A 17,607-nucleotide genomic window follows, 5' to 3' on the forward strand; every position below is an offset into this window, starting at 1 on the left:
GGCTTCCTTGGATGTCCCCGGGACAACCTCATGGATGGGTGGCCAGGGCAGTGCCCAGGCCTGGCTCTGTCCCTCCTGAGGACTGGTCCCATTAGGCACCTCAGGGAGAGGCCGGGGATGGATGTGAGCAGAGAAGGCAGAGAGAAAGTTTCTTGTCTGAACTGTTAGTGTGCTGGCAATTCATAGACGGTGCCTTATTTTATCATCGTAACAACCGCGTGAAGAAGGCATCCCACCTTCCACGGAGGAAACTGGGGCTCGGAGTGAAACAACTGTCCTGAGTTAACACAGCCTTGATTTGATCCCAGGACTATGCACTCCATACTGCCTGAGATTCATGGAGAAGGGAAAGATGAAGAGAGGAAGAAATTTCAGGGGAGAGACCTAGGAAGACAATGGAGGCCTGGAGAAGAGAACCTATGGGAGGAGGGACACCAAGGACAAGGTGTTTGTAACCCAGGTCAGCAGTAGCGGGACAGAGAGGACACAGAGAAGAAAGATGTGAGGAGGTGAAGTTGACAAGATTTGGCCACCGGCCCTTCAGGAAGGGTGAGGGAATGGAAGGGCTCTAGACTGACTCCAGGGTTCTGGCCTGATTACTAATGTGGTGCCATTAGGACACCACAGAAGAGAAGGCATTTTGGGGGTTCCTGTTGAGATCTCCCCATGGAGATGTCCCAAACACAGTTGGATTTGCAGGTCTGGAGCTTAGGAGAGAGGTCTGGGTTGGAGATGGATTTGGACCAATCAAGGAGTAACTCATAGCCATGGGTATGGAGATCCATCAGGTAGGACATGTACAGCGAAAAGAGAGTCTACGACAGAGCCCTGGGGAACAGTCACATTCAAGGGGCAGACTGAGGAGAGCGTTATTCTTCTTGGAGGAGAAAGAGAAGGAGGCCGTAGCTCAGAAGTTAAAGGAGGGAGCATTTCAACAAGGACGGAGAGAGCGATAATGTCTAATGCTGCTGAAAGGTCAAGAAAGATGAAGACTGAGAAGTGACCACTGGTTTTAGCAGTCAGGAGGTCACAGTGATCTTGGGGAGAATCGTTTCAGGAGAGTCCTAAGGGAGCAAGCCTCCTGCAATGGGAACTGATAGAGAATGAATCAACTAACAACTAGCCATAGACCAGATGTCAGTATAGATTCATTCATCAACACATGCTTACTGCACTCCTAGAAAATGGAGGCAATGTATCATGGTGAGGTAGGACCAGACAGTGATGAAGACATGGACTCTGGGGGCAAACCAACTCTGGGATTTCTCCCCAGCTTCTCACTTGCTAGCTGTGTAATCTTGGGTGAGCCACTGAAATGCTCAGTGCTTCCATTTCCTCATTTATAGGGACAGGGACTTCCCTGGTGGTCCAGTGGTTAGGACTTTGCCTTCCAATGCAGGGGGGGCGGGTTCGACCCCTGGTCAGGGAGCTAGGATCCCACACACCTCATGGCCAAAAAACAGAAAAACATAAAACAGAAGCAGTATTGTAACAAATTCAATAAAGACTTTAAAAAAATGGTCCACATAAAAAAAATAGGGACAATAATACTACTACAGTGTATTTGCAGTTAGAATAGTGTGTTGCACACAGTAAGCACACATAAGCATGAACACAAACATGCTTGTGTAAGTACACAAGCATGAACTATTATTACAGTGGTTAAGAAGATGGGCTCTGCTGTCTGACAGACTCGAGTTCAAATCTGACTCCACCACTTATAGCGAAATCCTGGGAAAACTGTTCAACCTTTCTAGACCTAAGTTTCTTCTTTTGTAAAATGGGGATTAAAGTGCCTACTTTATATGGTTGATATGAAAGTTAAATGAAAGAATGACAAAAAACTTAGCACAGTGGCTGGTACACAGTGAAGGCTCAATAAATGTTGGCTGCTATTGCGTGCCAGACACTCACAATAACCCTAGGGTAAGTGTTATTCCACAGATGAGGAGACTGAGGCTCAGACTAGGTAGCAGAGAAACATCTGGAACATAGCTCTGATGGACTCCAAAGCTAGTGCTTTCTCTTCCACAATATTGCTTCTCTGCTGGAGGCTTGGAACAGCCTGATAAACGTTCATGTAAGTGGCCAGGCAACTGAACAGGGAAGGAGCCTGAGCAGAGCTGTGAGTAGGAGAGTAACTCCAGCAGTATATGCAAGGTGGGTCGGAGTAGGAGGTGATCAGTGACGAGGCAGTTATGAGTCCAGATTGAGGGTCAGGTGGGCATGGGGTCAGGTGGTTAGAGGGGAAGTGACCAGAGGATGCTTGGAGGTTTCCAGGAGACAAAGGGAAAAATAGGAGAGGTGGGCCCAGGGCATGTGTGTGAAATGATTCACTAATAGATTTATTCAATAAGTACCTATTGAAGACCTACCATGTGCCAAACACCATACTAGACACTAGAGACATAGCAGTGACCTGGACCGATCGCGTCCCTGCCTTCATGGTGTTCACAGGTAGGGAGGCCTGGGCAGGGATGGGCAGGGCAGGGGGAGGGAGCTACAGTGGTGGGATGAGCAGCAAGGGCCTGGTCTTAAGACCTGACTCTCACAAGTAGAGTCCGGGCTGCAGAGGAGGCCAGTGAGGCTGGAGCTAGCAGAGAAGCTGGAGACGTAGAGGGAAGAACGAGTCTGGGGAAGCAAGAGGTGGAGGAGAAGGAGAGAGTAGTAGAGGGACTGAGATCTTGGAAGTAAAATGAACTAAGTTAAGAGTTGAGCACTTAATAGTTGTTTTCTTTCTCAATCCTCAGAACAAGTCTCTTACTGTCACCTCCATATTCAACTGAGGAAAGGGAAGCTCAGAGAAGCTAAGGTCATCCAGGTGGTAAATGGTGAGGCTGGAAGGTGTGAGGTGTAGCCCCCCCTTCCTTTCCTCCCTTTCCTCCTTCCTCACCAAGCATATGAGAGTGTGTTCTAGGCTCTGAGAGGAAACAGCTCCTTCCACGGAGCAGCTTAGACAGAAAAACATAAACAACAGGGCACTCCACTGTGCTAAGCGAACACAGAGGGGCATCCTGACTCAGGCCTGGGGGTTCTAGGTGGACTGCTGGAAGGAGGTGCCCTCTCACCAGGGGACACAGGAACTGAGAAGCCCCTCCTAAGTGGCAGAGGTTGAAATGCCCGGAAGTCAGAGGATTACCTGGAAACAGACACCGGAGCTGAAGGAAGGGGCAGGCAGCAGGAAACCAGGAAAAAGATGGGATCCAATACCATGAACCCATGGGAGGGGCTTTTGCTTGCAGGTACCGGGGCATCAGAGAGTCCAGTCTTGCTTCTGTCACCACTGACAGGCAAAAGGAAGAGGAAGAAGAGGGCACAAGTATCTGGGAACCTGATACAGGGAGGAGCAGGGGCCTGGGTGCCAGGAGTAGGAGGGCTCAGAGTGGTGTATGTGAGGGGGTGTTAGAGGAAGGAGCAGCCCGTGGCACCTCCAGGGAAGGGGGCCTGGTGGAGTAGAGCAGATGGAGAGGCACTGTAGTCCTGTGGCCTGATGGCATGTCACAGCTTCCTCGTCTTCCACTCCCTCCAAGAACCCCAACAGGCACGTGGCCCAGTAGATTTGGATCTGCAAATTTCTGGTGTTTGTTAAATATTTGCCAGCTGAATGAAAGGGAAATAAAGTACAATAGGGGAGAGGAAGAGGATCCAGGAAAAGAGAAGTCCAGGTGAAAGAGAGAGAAGAGGAGAGACAGTAGGGTGAGGAAGGACAACTTGTGGGGGAGGGGAGTGGAAATGTCTCTAGTGGGTAAGTGGGCATGTGTGAAAATGTCTCTACTGTGTGGGCAGCTGAGACCAGGGGTCAGTCTTCTGAAGAGTGAATGAGGGTGAGGGAGGTGCTGTGAGGTGCCTCATTCATTCATTCATCTGTTCATTGCCAAGCATCTGTAGAGGGGTCTGGGGACATGAAGATGAATAATATACAACTTTGTCATTAAGGATATCCCAGCCCAGGCAGAGAGACAGAAAGGGAAGAGGTAATGACAACAGTGAGACAAGAGGGTCCCAAGCTTGCCTGGTGGTCAGGAGAGGCAGGGTTTGAGACTAGAGCTGAGGATGGGAAGGGGTTAGCCAGGAGACAAAGGGAGTAAAAGGCTTTTCAGGCAGTATATGCAAAGGGCCAGAAGCATGGAAGAATGCAGTGTCTTTGGGGAACTACAAGGAATTCAGTATGGCTGGAACTTGCAATGTGAGGGAGCTATGGAAATGTGAGAGGGTGGGGAGGCTGGGGGAGTCAGGTCATGACAGACCTCCTAGGCCTCCTTAAAGTAGAGATCTCACCCAAGACAGTGGTAGGATACTAAAGAATGCTGAGCAGGGAATGCCGTGGCTGGATTTGCACTTTAGGGAGATCCCTCTTGCCGCAATGAGAAGACTGGATTGGAAGAGGGAAGAGTAGACATCTAGGGAGACAAGTTAGGAGGCTCTTGAAGTAATTCATGTGAAAAGATGGTGAAGGCAGTAGCTGAGGCCATGGATAAAAGGGGATGGGATATCAGAGACAGCTGGAAAGGAAGTAGAACCAACAGGTCCCAATGACTTTCTGGGTTATGGGACATGTGGAGAAGGGAGTGGCTACAGTTAATTTCTGGGTTTGTAGCTTGATAACTGAGTGGGGATGGTGGTTTGGGGGAGGAAGGAATGATGAGATCAGGTCTGGACATGTTAAGGGGTTTATGGACTCTATAGTAAAGATCAGGTAGGAAGCAGACCTGCAGGTCTGGGGGTCAGAAGAGAGGTCTGGAAGAGATAGATATTTGGGAGTCATCAGCTTATACAGATGATAATTAAAGCCCTGGAAATGAATGAGACAGATGACCAAGAGGGGTGTATACAGTGAGACAATAAGAAGGTCCAAGCCAGAACCCTAATAAACAGTAACATTTAGGGGCCACCCAAGGGAGCCCCCAAAGCAGACTGAGAAGGAACAGCCAGGAGGTGCTCTGAAAGAGAGATGCACAGATCCCACCCTACTGTATTATCTGTTTATTTGTCTGTCTCCCTTGCCAAGGGTAGGAATAGAATAGTGTCTTCTATTACAATATCCCCACCACCTAGCAGTGAGCTCATTAAATATTGACAGAATAAAATAGTGGCTCAAAAGGCGTAAGAATGATTCAAAGAGAAAAAAACAGTCAACAATGTTGGACCCTGCCAAGAGGTCAAGCAGTTGAGGAGTTTTGAAAAGAGCCCCTAAATTTGGCAGGTGAGAGGTCATGTTCTCTTAGGGAGAGCAGTTACATTGGATGGGGCAGGAGTAAATGGGAAGTGAGGAGGTGGGAACAGCTCTGTGCAGAAGACCCTTTCACAAAATGTGGCAGTGAGGCAAAGTGAGAGAGCGTCTTAGCTAGTCAGGTATTACGGGGTTAATACCTGGAGAGGTATTATAACCTAGAAGGTAGGAGAGGCTGGAGGCTCTTCATGTGCTCACAGGAGGAACGGGTACAGAGGGAGAAACTGGACACATGGATAAGACTCAGAGTAATTTGTCAAGTGAGGCCGAAGGGGGTGGGATCTGCAACAGCCGAGGGAATTCAAACTGGATGGCCTCAATTTTCCGAGTGGCCGACAGACCAGGTGTGTCTGTCATGTCTACTCTTCCTTCCCCCCTTTCCTTCAGCCTCCACATCCATTCTGTCACTGAGCCCTTCTGACCCCACTGCCTAAAGAATTCTTGAAACTATCTACTTCCTCGTCCTCTACTGCCACTCCTCCAGTTCAGACCAGCATTATCCCCTCCTGGGTTCCTGCAACAGCCAACTATCCCTTTCTTTTCAGACTCCTCCCTCCAGTCACCACACTGCTGTCTGAGTGGTATTTATAAGACAGATCTGATCATATCACACCACAGCTTCAAATGATTCGGTGATTTTCAATTATTCTTGGCTTCCATAAGCTCTCATATGACCTACAAGAACTGCATGACCTAACTAACCCTTCATTACCTCTCCCAGACTCTGTGACCTGCCCTCATGTCATGCTACTAGTGCCAGGCTCACTGGATTGCTTTTTCCCTCAGACATACAATACTTTCTTACATGTGGGCTTTCCATTGCTGCTCCCTAGGCTTGGCATATTTTCCACCCACTCCACCTCACCTCCACCTCTCTTTGCTTGGTAGACTCCCTATGTATCTACCAAGCTTAAGCTTAAATGTCACTTCCTTCCAAAAGCCTCTTCTGGTCTCCCTACAAGGGCTCAGGTTTCCCTGCTATGTGCTGCCATGGTACAAAGCTCACCCCATAGCCTGTAAGCTCCATATGGGCAAGGACCATGTCTATTTTGTTCACCCTTGTAATGCCAGCACCTACCACACTGCCTGGCACAGAGTAGGTGCTTAATAGGTGTTTGCAGAATAAATGATCCAGCGAGTTGACTAATTAATCTGCTGAAAACAATGAGGGATGTAAGGTAAAGGGATGTGAAAAAATAGAAAAAATTTCATCTATTTATTTATGGAGGGCCCAGTTGAGGGTGCAATTTATAGAAGCGTGAATTTATAGAAGCATAACTTGGTGTGGCTGAGAAATCATTCCAGCTAGGGTTGAGACTTTGTGGGATGGGTGGTCTCGAGGACAACAATAAAACAGAACAAAGAGTGGCCAAGGAGTGGGTGAAGTGATGGTCCTGGGCATATAAACTGGAAGGAGAGCACAAAGCCAGAAAGGGGCAGATTAGGACAAAGCAAAGAGGTCAAGGGCAAGGAGTCATTATGAGGTTGAAGAGTAAGTGGAATGGGAGCGAGGGCATCCAGGAGCTGGAAGGACACTGGAGGCTGTGGGCAGAGTGGAATGTAGTTCAGAATTTTAGAGATGGACCAATTATACAGAGTGGTCGTGGGAGGGGAGAAGGTAACAGGAGCTAAAGAGCTCAAGAAACTGTGAGGCTACACTTGGAGGGACACTTGGAACCATAGCAGGGTATAGGGTGAGGGGAAGACTGATGTAGGTCCCCAAGTTTTCAGGGAACTTCCCAGAGGGTAAGCCTGCGAAGTCTATGAGTGAGAAGAAGCCATGGTGTGAGTATCATAAGTTAATGGGAGTTTATTCAGCAGTTGGGACAGCTCAGTCTGTAGTGTGTGCAAGACACCTAAAACTGTGTTTCCTATGGGATATACAAATGGGTGTTGGTAAGGGTGACTGCAACACAGCCTCCTGTTAGTGTCAGGTCTCTGAGACACCTGCGATGTACAGGCAGTCCTGATGAAGTACAACCTAGATGATGGCTTGGCTGTGACAGGGTTACCATTGGATGTATATTGCTGTGGCAGTGTCTCCGGAAAGGTGCTGGCAGCAACGGTGTCTCCCATGGTTTGTGGTAGCCTTGACAGTGATCCTGTGGGAATGTGTTGGCTGCACCATTTCTGTCGTGGGTGTATGCTGTTCTGAAAGCACCCTCTGTAAATGTGTAGTGGCTCTGACAGTGCTTCCGGGGGGTGTGTGATGGCTGTGAAGGCATCTCTTGTGGATGTGTGCTGCCTGCAACTGTGTCCCCTGTGGGTATTTGAGGAGTTGACATAAGCAACAATATTTTTCTGGCCTATGACCCCGTGGCTGTGAGCCCGGCCCACGCCACACTGAGCTCATTGTACTTCTAGACCTCCATTTCCCCACCCCCTCCACGTGGGACTAGGCCCGCAGTGACCTCCCTCCGTCCCCTGCACAGGATTCCCATCTAGGCATCCTGGACACAAACTCAACACCAGTCTGGGTGACAGACCTCCAGTTCGGGCTTTGCCTGTCTCTGCTCTGTTTCTCTTTACTTCTCCCCCCTCAGTTTCTTTGTTTCTGTCTCAGTTTGTCTCTGTCACATACCCATCCTCCACATTCTGACACATGGCTCCCACAGAGGCAGGCAACACACACACACGCGCGCGCACACACACACACTCCCTCACAGGGACTGGCTCACCAGACACATACTCACTCTGACCCACACACCCTCGGAGTGACACGCACGTACACACGGCCAAACACACACACACGCACACAAACTCCCCAGTGACACGCACTGACTCACACTAGGCGATGCACTCGCGCTCACACTCACGTTCGGAGGAGCACACATACACCTTGCCCACACCCCCGGCACACTCACGCCGCCACACATCCGACTCGATGACACACGCACACAAAGACCCCCAGGCCCTGCCCCCACGCTCACGTTCACGCTCGTCCTCGTCCCGCAGGCCCAGGGCCCCCCTCCCCCATTGTCTCCGGCTCAGAACAAAGCCCCCGGCTCCGTCGCCGCCACCGCCGCCCAGGAGAGGCCGGCGGCCCGGCGGGTGCGGCCGGACGGGCCGGGTGGCCGCGGGCACTGACCTCCGCGCGGCGCGGGCTCCCTTGCCCGGTACTGGGGCGCCGTCCGGCGCGGTCAGCCCCCTGGGCAGCGCCCGCCTGCGCGGGGCCTGGGGCCGCGCATCGTCCGCCACCGCTGTCTCCCGGCCAGCGAGCAGCTCCGGGCGGGCGGCCGGCCGTCGGTTCGCGAGCCCCCGCCCGTCGATCGGTCCGTCCGCCGCCGCCGTCGCCGCCGCCGGGGCGCCGCCTCCTCCACAGCCGCCCCGAGGAGGAAGCGAGATTCGCCGCCGCGGCCCCGCGCCCCCTCCCCTCCCCTCCCCCGCCCTCCGCGCGGTAACCCGAGCCCCCGCCCCTCCGCCCGCGAGCCCCCGCCCCCGCCCCCACCCGCGCTCCGCGCCGCTGCCCCCCCCCCCCCCCCCCCGCCCCGCGCCCGCCAGTCCTCCCTCCGCCCCTAGACTTCCCGGCCCCAGTCCCCGGCCGGATCCGGCCCCAGCGCTGCGCGGTTCCCGCGTCCCCGTTCCCTTCCCTTCTCCTGGTCCAAGCGCCCTGTCCCCTTCTCCCATCCCGTTCTCTACATCCTCACTCCTCGTCCCCTTCTCCTTCTCGTCCTGCTCTTCCATCTTCTTTCCTACCCCCCATTCCTCCACCGTCTCCTCTTCTCCCTCACTGCCCTATTCTCCCTCCCAACCCTTTTCTCTCCATTCCCCTCTCCCTTCTCCCTACCCTGTTCTTCTCGCCCCATCTCCCATCCTTTCCTCTCCAGTCCCTTGTTCCCATCCCTTCTCGATCCTTTCTCCTCAGCCTCTTCTCCACACCAGTTCTCCCCATGTCCTTTGCCTGCCCTTCTCCTTTCCCTGTCTCCCCACCTCTTCTCTTCACCTCTTTTCCCCCAACCCCTTCTCCCTGTCTCTTCCCCACATGGCTTTCCCTCCCAGTTTCCTTCTGTCATCCCTCTTTCCTCATCCTCTTCTTCCATATTAATCTCTCCATTCTCTCCTCCTGGTCACTTCTGTTTAACCCATGCTCTTTATTAGTTCTCCTTCCCTCACTTCCTCTTTCATCCCAAAGTTGAGGCTCCAGATGGAGGGTATTGGAACGAGGAGATTTAGGGATGGTGGTCTCACGCAGGGTATACTCCTCAGAAAAGGAAAGCGAGATGGAAACTAGGCAAGGAGGTGGGAAGGGGCTTGAGGGGCCAACTGGCAGAGAAAATGGAAAGAAGTAAATCAGATGGAGGCAGACAGTATTAAAGAACTGGAAGAGTTTTGATCCCTCCTCTGTCCTTCCTGTGACTGAGTATAGGCTGTGAGTCCAAAGGTATTCTGACTTGAGACATGTGCAAATGGTACAAAGAAATCAGGAACTTCTGGGGTGAGAGAACACACTTTCAGTTAAAGCAGAAGGGAGTGTGATTTTGAAATAGAGGAGTGAAGAAGAGGCTGGAATCCTTGATAACATCCAGGTTTCTGGCTTGGGCAGCTGGGTGGATGGTGGTGACATTCACTGTGTTGGACAAAAGGAGCAGGAGTTGCTTGCAGGAGGCTGATTTAGAAAGATGATGACTTTCGATTTGGGCTGCTAACTTTGAAGTTCCTGTCGGGTAGGTAGGTCTGCAGCTTAGAAGAGTGGTCTGGGATGGACATAAATATTTGGGAGTCATCTGCAAATACCGTATAAGCTTGAATATAGGGTGAGGTTTTTGCTGTTTTGTTTTTCTAAAATCATCCTAAGGAAAGAGGGAGTAACCTTATATTTGAGTCCTTACAAAGTCTCTCATATTACAGGGTTTGCTCTCATTTACTTTATTTTGAACAACAAACCACTGGATAGAGCAATATGGTATGGTGACTAAGCTTGTGGACTCTGGGGCCAGACTGCCTGGCTTGGGGTCCATACCCTGCCATTTACAAGCTGTGTGGCTTTTAAAAAGTTACTTAACCTGTCTCTGCCTCAGTCTTCTCATCTATAAAGTGGGGCTAAGGGTTAAATTATTTAATATATATAAAGTACTTCGTACCTGGCACATAGTAAGTGCTCCATAAATGCTAACTATTTTTACTGTTTGGGCAAGACCCATTAACCTGAAATGCCCTCAACAATGCTATTTTGGATGCCTGTGTAGGTCATTTGCCACAGAATCAATAGTCACAGCTTTGATAGCTATTTCTGGTAATAGTCTCACAACTGCATGTGTTGAATGTTTCTAAATATGCTTTATAAAAAGTGCCTTTAAAAGTAATACTGTAGTACTTGGGAGGGGCTTCTAGGCTGCTGGAAATATTCTCTTTCTTGACCTGAGTGATGTTATATAGATGTTTTACTTTGTGACAATTCATTGAGCCAAACACTTATGACTTGGGCCATTTTCTGTATGAATATTGTACTTCAGTAAAAAAATTAACAATTAAAAAGTTATTTTTAAAAGGCAAAACATTAAGTGATTTTTAGAGGTCATGAATATATTCTTGCAGGATGCATGCCAAACACCAGCTGCCCTAGAGTGATGCAAATGGGGACCTGTGACTTGGGATACAGTTTCCAATGACTGCATCACAAATGGATTCAAATTGTGCTGTGTCCACTCCCAAATTCTCCACTTAGACTGAAGAGAAGATCATCTGTTCTGGAAAATAGGTAAGATGGCTGAAAAAGTGACCCTAATAATGAGAAAGACACTGCTTTGGAGAATTCATGTTAAAAGTATGCATTAAATTGTTTATGGAATTATGAGAATGGAAAGAAAGCAATATTTATAAATCAATATATTATTTATAAATATTTATACTTCATGATGATATGTGAATTTAAATATATGTATAATAAAGTCCATTAACTGATAGAAGTAAACTTTTGGTTGTTTCATCCTCATCCCTGAAGGTATACAGTTTCAGGTTGGTCAAAAAGCTTTTTGGATTTTCTCATTGGGAAAAAGAGGAATCACCTTAGGTTTGGGTTGGCTTACATGGGAAATGTGATAAATGGTAAATGAAGCTAAGGGAGTGAATAAGATTTCTCAGGAACAGCATGTACACTGGGAAGAGAAGGGGGCTAGGACAGACCCTAAGAAGCTCCAGCACTTAAAGGTTGAGGAGAGGAGGCACAGCCTTCAAAGGAGAGTGAGAAGGAGTAGCCAGAGGGGGAGAAGAAGGGGAGGAGGCAGTGCCAATGAAGCCAAGGGAAAGCCAAGGGAAGCCATGGGACAGAGAGTGTTCATCAGGGTTGACTGACACAGAGGAGGCCAGGGAGGCAAGGACTGATACGTATCCATTGGATTTGGCCAGAGGGAGACCACTGGTGACCTTGGGGACAACGGGGTGGGTAGAGAGGTCGGGGTGGAAACTAGTCAGCACTCAGTAAAGGAGTTGGGTAGGGTGGAGGGGGGGACTGAAGACATGGAGTAGAGCCTGTTCTTTAAAGAGGCTTGACTACAGGAAAGGAGAGAGATCTATAGCAGGGGGAGGGGACAGGTGTTTTAGGGGGCCAGAGGGTTTTTCCAATAGGAGAACCTAAATTTTCTTACTTCCTTCTATTTACTGAAGACGCATATAAGTGGCCAGCTTTATACTTAAGATACATAGTTAGGATATGACTAAGGAGCTCACAGTAAGCTGTGAAGACAGATCTGCACATTGGCACTGGGTAGTATAATGATAGAGGAAAGCATGGGATTGTGGGCATAGAGAGGATTCTTAATCTAGCTCAGGGTTGGGATGTCAGCAAATGGTGTCACAAAGATGATGCTGGAACTGGATCTTGAAAGATGAGTAGAATCATAGCAGAGGGAGAAGTTGGAGAAAGGACTTTCAGGCAGAGTAAACAGCACCATGTTCAAAATCACAAGAGCATGAAAGAAAATAGCCTTTGGCCGTGGAGGCTGGTGTACAGGTGGTAAGTGTTGGTGGTTCCTGAGTACATTGACTTGGCTGGAGTGTAAGGCATATGGGCTGCTGTGAAAGGAGAAAACAAGAAAGGTAAATGGGGCCAAATCATGGAGGATATTACCTATCATGCATATAGTCCAGGCTCTGAGGAGCCATTGTAAGGTTTATTTAATAAGGGAAATGATCAGGTTATGTGACATCAGCATCATTTTGGCTTCAATACTAAGGATCAAAGGAAAATAGACAAGAGTCAGTTTCAATTGCCCAGCTTGTAATGAGGATCTAAACTAGGCCAGTGGTCGTAGGATTAGAAAAGAGGAGTAAGATATGAGAGAAGTTACAGAGACTACAATTCTTGGTGGCTGACTAGATGTGAGGAGTGGTGGTGTGGGAGGAGAGTAGTGTAAGATGACTTCTATCTTCCTGGGACGTACATTAGTGATGTTACTCATGATGTTTGGGAAGAAAAGGATGAACAGGTTTGAGAGGACAGACATACCATAATGAATTTGGTTTTGTACATGATGATTTTAAGATGTATGTGAGATATCCAAATGAAGATGTCTAGGATGTGGTTGAGTATAAAATTTGGAACTCAGGTGAGCTGAGGATAGATATTTTGGAGACATCAGTCTGTCAGTCTATAGTGGTTAAGTGGAACCATGAGAACGGATGTTGTCACCTCCAGAGAATATGTAGTGAAAGGAGGGCCTGGGCAGCATTAAGGGTGGATAACAAAAGAAGAGCCATGAAGGGGATTGGGAAGAGCAGCCAATGAGATAAGAACTGAACAAGAGAGTAGTGTCCAATGTGTTATCATAGAAGCCAAGGAAGGAAACAGCTACTAGAATGAGAGTCGTCAACAGAGTAAAAATACCACAGTAATATGAGGTCTGATAGGTCTCCATTAGACTTTGAAATTAGGATGTGGCTGATGATCTTAATGATTCAAAGACAGGAGAGGAAGAAGAAAAAAGCTGGAGGCATCACACTTCCTGATTTCAAACTGTATTACACAGCTATAGTAATCAAAACAGTATGATATCTGCATAAAAGAAGACACATAGATCAATGGAACAGAATAGAGAAGCCAGAAATAAACCCATGTATATGTGGTCAATTTTTTTTTAATATTTAAAAAAAAATTATTTATTTATTTGGCTGCACCAGGTCTTAGTTGTGGCACACGGCATCTTCGTTGCCACGTGCGGGATCTTGCGGGATCTTCGTTGCAGCATGCGGGATCTTTTTTTTTTTAATTTTTTTTAGTTGCGGCATGCGAACTCTTAGTTGCGGCATGTGAACTCTTAGTTGCGGCATGTGGGATCTAGTTCCCTGACCAGGGATAGAACCCGGGCCCCCTGCATTGGGAGCGCAGAACCTTAGCCACTGGACCACCAAGTCCCTGTGGTCAATTAATTTTCAACAAAGGTGCCAAGAATACACAATGGGGAGAGGATAGTGTCTTTAATAAATGGTGCTGGGAAAACTGGATATCCATGGGCAAAAGAATGAAACCAGATCCTTATCTGACACCATACTCAAAAATCAACTCAAAGTGGATTAGATTTGAACATTAGGACCTGGAACGATAAAACTCCTAGGAGAACTTCAACATAGGGGGTAAGCTGCTTGACATTGGTCTTGGCAATTACTTTTTTGGATTTGACACTAAAAGCAAAGGGAGCAAAAGCAAAAATTAACAAGTGGGCCACATCAAACTGAGAATCTTCTGCATATCAAAGGAGACCATCAACAAAATGAAAAGGCAACCTATGGAAGGGGAGAAAATATTTGCAAACTACGTATCAGCTAAGGGGTTAATATCCAAAATATACAAGGAACTCATACAACTCAAGAGCAAAAAACCAAATAACCCAATTTAAAAATAGGTAAGGGATCTTTTTTTTTTTTAATTATTATCACCTTTTAATTATTATTTATTTATTTATTTTTTTGGCTGTGTTGAGTCTTCGTTTCTGTGCGAGGGCTTCCTCTAGTTGTGGCAAGCGGGGGCCACTCTTCATTGCGGTGTGCGGGCCTCTCACTATCGTGGCCTCTCTTGTTACGGAGCACAGGCTCCAGACGGGCAGGCTCAGCAATTGTGGCTCACGGGCCTAGTTGCTCCGCGGCATGTGGGATCTTCCCAGACCAGGGCTCGAACCCGTGTCCCCTGCATTAGCAGGCAGATTCTCAACCACTGCGCCACCAGGGAAGCCCCAGGCAAGGGATATTTATAGATCTTTTTCCAATGAAAATATACAAATGTCCAATAGGCACATGAAAAGTTGTTCAACATCACTAATCATCACAAAAATGCAAATCAAAACCACAATGAGATATCACCTTATACCTGTTAGGATTGCTGTTATCAAAAAACAAGACATCAAAAATGCTGGCAAGGATGTGGAGAAATAGTGAACCCTTGGACACCGCTGGTGGCGATGTAAACTGGTACAGCCACTATGGCAAACATTATGGAGGTTCCTCAGGAAATTTAAAAATAGAACCACCATATGATTCAGCAATTCTGCTTCTGGGTATAGCCAAAGGAAATGAAATCACTATCTCAAAGAGATATCTGCACCTCACGTCCATTGCAGCATTATTCACAAAAGCCAAGACATGGAAACAACCTAAGTGTCCACTGATGGACAAATGAATGAATAATATTCATTTATGCTGAATATAAGAAAGAATATAAATATTCTTTCCAGAATAAAGAAAGGATGCTAGTGAGACAGGAGGATGAAGAACTACTACTCAGTGAGTGCAGCAAGGAAAGAGAGAAAGGATAGGTAACAGGAGGCTGAGAGGAGGAGTGGGGAAGGGAAGGATTGAGGAACAGTTGCTGGGAAGTAAGCACTGGGACCTCGTTTAACACCGCAGGTAAAGAGCTGATGGACAGGCAATGGCTAGTGGAGCAAGGTCCCAGAGGAGAGAGGAGGGTCTGAGGAATTAACCATGGCTACAGAAAGGAATTGGTTTTTAACCTAGAGAGGTACCTCCTCCTTCAAGACTGAAAGGGAAGATGGGTGAGGATGCAGATAAGTGCATGCATGAGGGTATGATGGCAGTGCAGAAGGAGGGTGGACAGGGTGGGAATTTGAGGCCATCATACCTGGTGATCCCATTCTCTCTGGAGAGGAGTTGGAGTTTGTGAAAAATGGGGCTTGAGGGAGGCAGTATGTTAGTGATTTTGAGGAAAGTGTTAAAGGAATGGAGACACTGTTAAGAGGAATGATGGCTGGTGGCCTTACAGGCTTAAAGGACCATGGAGTTGAGGATGCTGGTGAGAGAACAAAGGGTACAGGCACAGCTATACTAAAGTCTTTGATGAAAAAGAAAGGTCATTTCATGACAACACTGAGGAGGGTAGAGGCTTGAATAACAAGATGGTATGATTCTCAAAGACTGGGGGGAGGTGTGGAAAAGTACTTATGTGTGTTTGGGCCTTAGGGAGCCCCAAGAGTGGAGACAACTTCTCTCTCCTCCCTAGACTTGTGGAAGAATGTGAAGAAATGATGTACTTAAACAAAGCCAACTCTCTTAGAGGAAGTGGAGACTCAGGGGTGTATAATGGGGCTGAGAATTTAGTGGTTTCAGAACAGGAGAGATTGGGAGGAGAGTCCACGATGGAAAGGGCTAAACTCTGGGAAGCAGTGGAAGGACAAATTAACCAGGGGCAAGGAAGGACAGATGAATGTGGGGAAGATCGAATGGAAAAGGAAAGATGACCCAAAAGGCCTGCCTTGTAAATGATGATCCTGAATGACAGGATGGGAGGCTAACAATTCTCACTGGCTCTGTTATCCAATTGTTCCTTCTTAGTGTGGGAGGAGGCACCGGGTAGCATCATTGCTTGGTTGCAGACTGCTCTGAGACTGAGCCCCCGTTCAAATGCTCATGAGAGACCACAGTCATTAGCACTCTTAAGTAGAGCCCAGCCCTGGAGAAAGTGAGCAGGAGTATTAAAAAAATGGCCAGAGTCCAGCACTGTTTGAGTTGGGATCTTCCAAGACCAAGTATGTTTTCCAGGCTCTGAAGGATTTCAATTCCCTGCAGAGACTCTAGGAAAGGAAAAAGGAGACTCTCGATTCTCTCCCACAGGGCAGGAGCCAGAGAAGGCAGAACCAGATGGAATCTAGAACACAGGTGGAAGGATTAAATGTGGAGAAGAGGAAGGACTCCTATCCTCTGGGATAGGAAGTAAGGAGAGCCAGTTCTCTGAATGATCAATTTGCTGAAATTCACCAATTTTCTCAATTTACCAAAATTTTGTTTCTTTTAATTATGTGTAAAGTTTACAACAATTGCATGGTTGTATGGATTTTAATTACTTTTGAACATTTCTACAAATTATCAGTTGACTCATTTGAAGTGTAGTTTAGCTCAGTTTTAGTTTTAATTTATTTGCTGTTTCACTGAAGTCATTTTGCCATGGCTGGCCAAAGTTCAATGTAATCTAAAATTTTCCTTACTTTGAATCTAAACTTTTGAGAATGAGAAGTTCTTGTGTATTTTGTTCTACAAGTGTTGTGCAATGACTCAAATGTCAAATATAAACAATCTTGCGGGGGGGGGGTGGTTCTCTCTTTCAAAACATTTTCAATCTAATAATTTTCCTTCTTAAAAACACTTTCTTGTGCACTTATAATTTTAATAGGTATATAGATATGGGCTGAAATATGGCCATACTGTATTTCCATACTGGTTGGTAAATGGAATTAATAGTTACTACAGTAAGTGCTACAATTAATTATATAAGTTCATTAGTTAAAGATAATTGTTCTAAGATCTCATGATGACCATTGATGAATGGGCCTCCTGCCATAGTGACATCAAAGAAACATTTGTAGAATTTTGCCAGTCCCATTCACGTCACAATAGGATGACTGTACTTTAGGAATATCTCTGCTTATTCTTATCCTTGATTATGTAGTTGCTACTACTTCTAAATAAAGTTTTTACTTTGATTTTATTTTTTATTTGTTTAAGTAACAGTTTTACTGAGATACAATTTATATACCATAAAGTTCATCCTTTTAAACTGTATAGTTCACAGTGGTTTTAAGTATATTCACAGTTGTATATCCATCAACCACAATCAAATTCCAGAATGTTTTCATTGTTCCAAAAGAAACCCCATACTCACTAGCAGTTACTCCCCATTTCCTTCTCCCTTCAGCCCATGGCAACTAATAATCTGTTTTCTGTTTCTGTGGATTTGCTTATTTTGGGTATTTCATATAAATGGAATCATACAATAGGTAGCCTTTTGTGTCTGGCTTCTTTCACTTATCCTATTTTTGAAGTTCATCTATGTTGTAGAATACATCAGTATTTCATTCTTTTTTATGGCAGAATAATATTCCATTCTATGGATATATCACATTCTGTTTATTCATTCATCAGTTGATGGACATTTAGAT

General features: G+C 46.9%; 1 protein-coding gene across 1 annotated transcript in view; it reads right to left on the reverse strand.

Annotated features, from left to right (window-relative positions):
• The window catches only part of DCHS1 (dachsous cadherin-related 1), a 34,754-nt gene extending 26,254 nt beyond the window's left edge, over positions 1-8,500 (reverse strand). The window contains exon 1 of the mRNA XM_061201387.1: positions 8,319-8,500. The gene's annotated coding sequence lies outside the window, so the exon portion shown is untranslated. The remainder of the gene's footprint in view (positions 1-8,318) is intronic.
• Positions 8,501-17,607: the final 9,107 nt, after the last annotated feature.

The sequence above is a fragment of the Eubalaena glacialis genome, chromosome 10 (assembly GCF_028564815.1).
Source record: "Eubalaena glacialis isolate mEubGla1 chromosome 10, mEubGla1.1.hap2.+ XY, whole genome shotgun sequence".
Taxonomy (NCBI): domain Eukaryota; kingdom Metazoa; phylum Chordata; class Mammalia; order Artiodactyla; family Balaenidae; genus Eubalaena; species Eubalaena glacialis.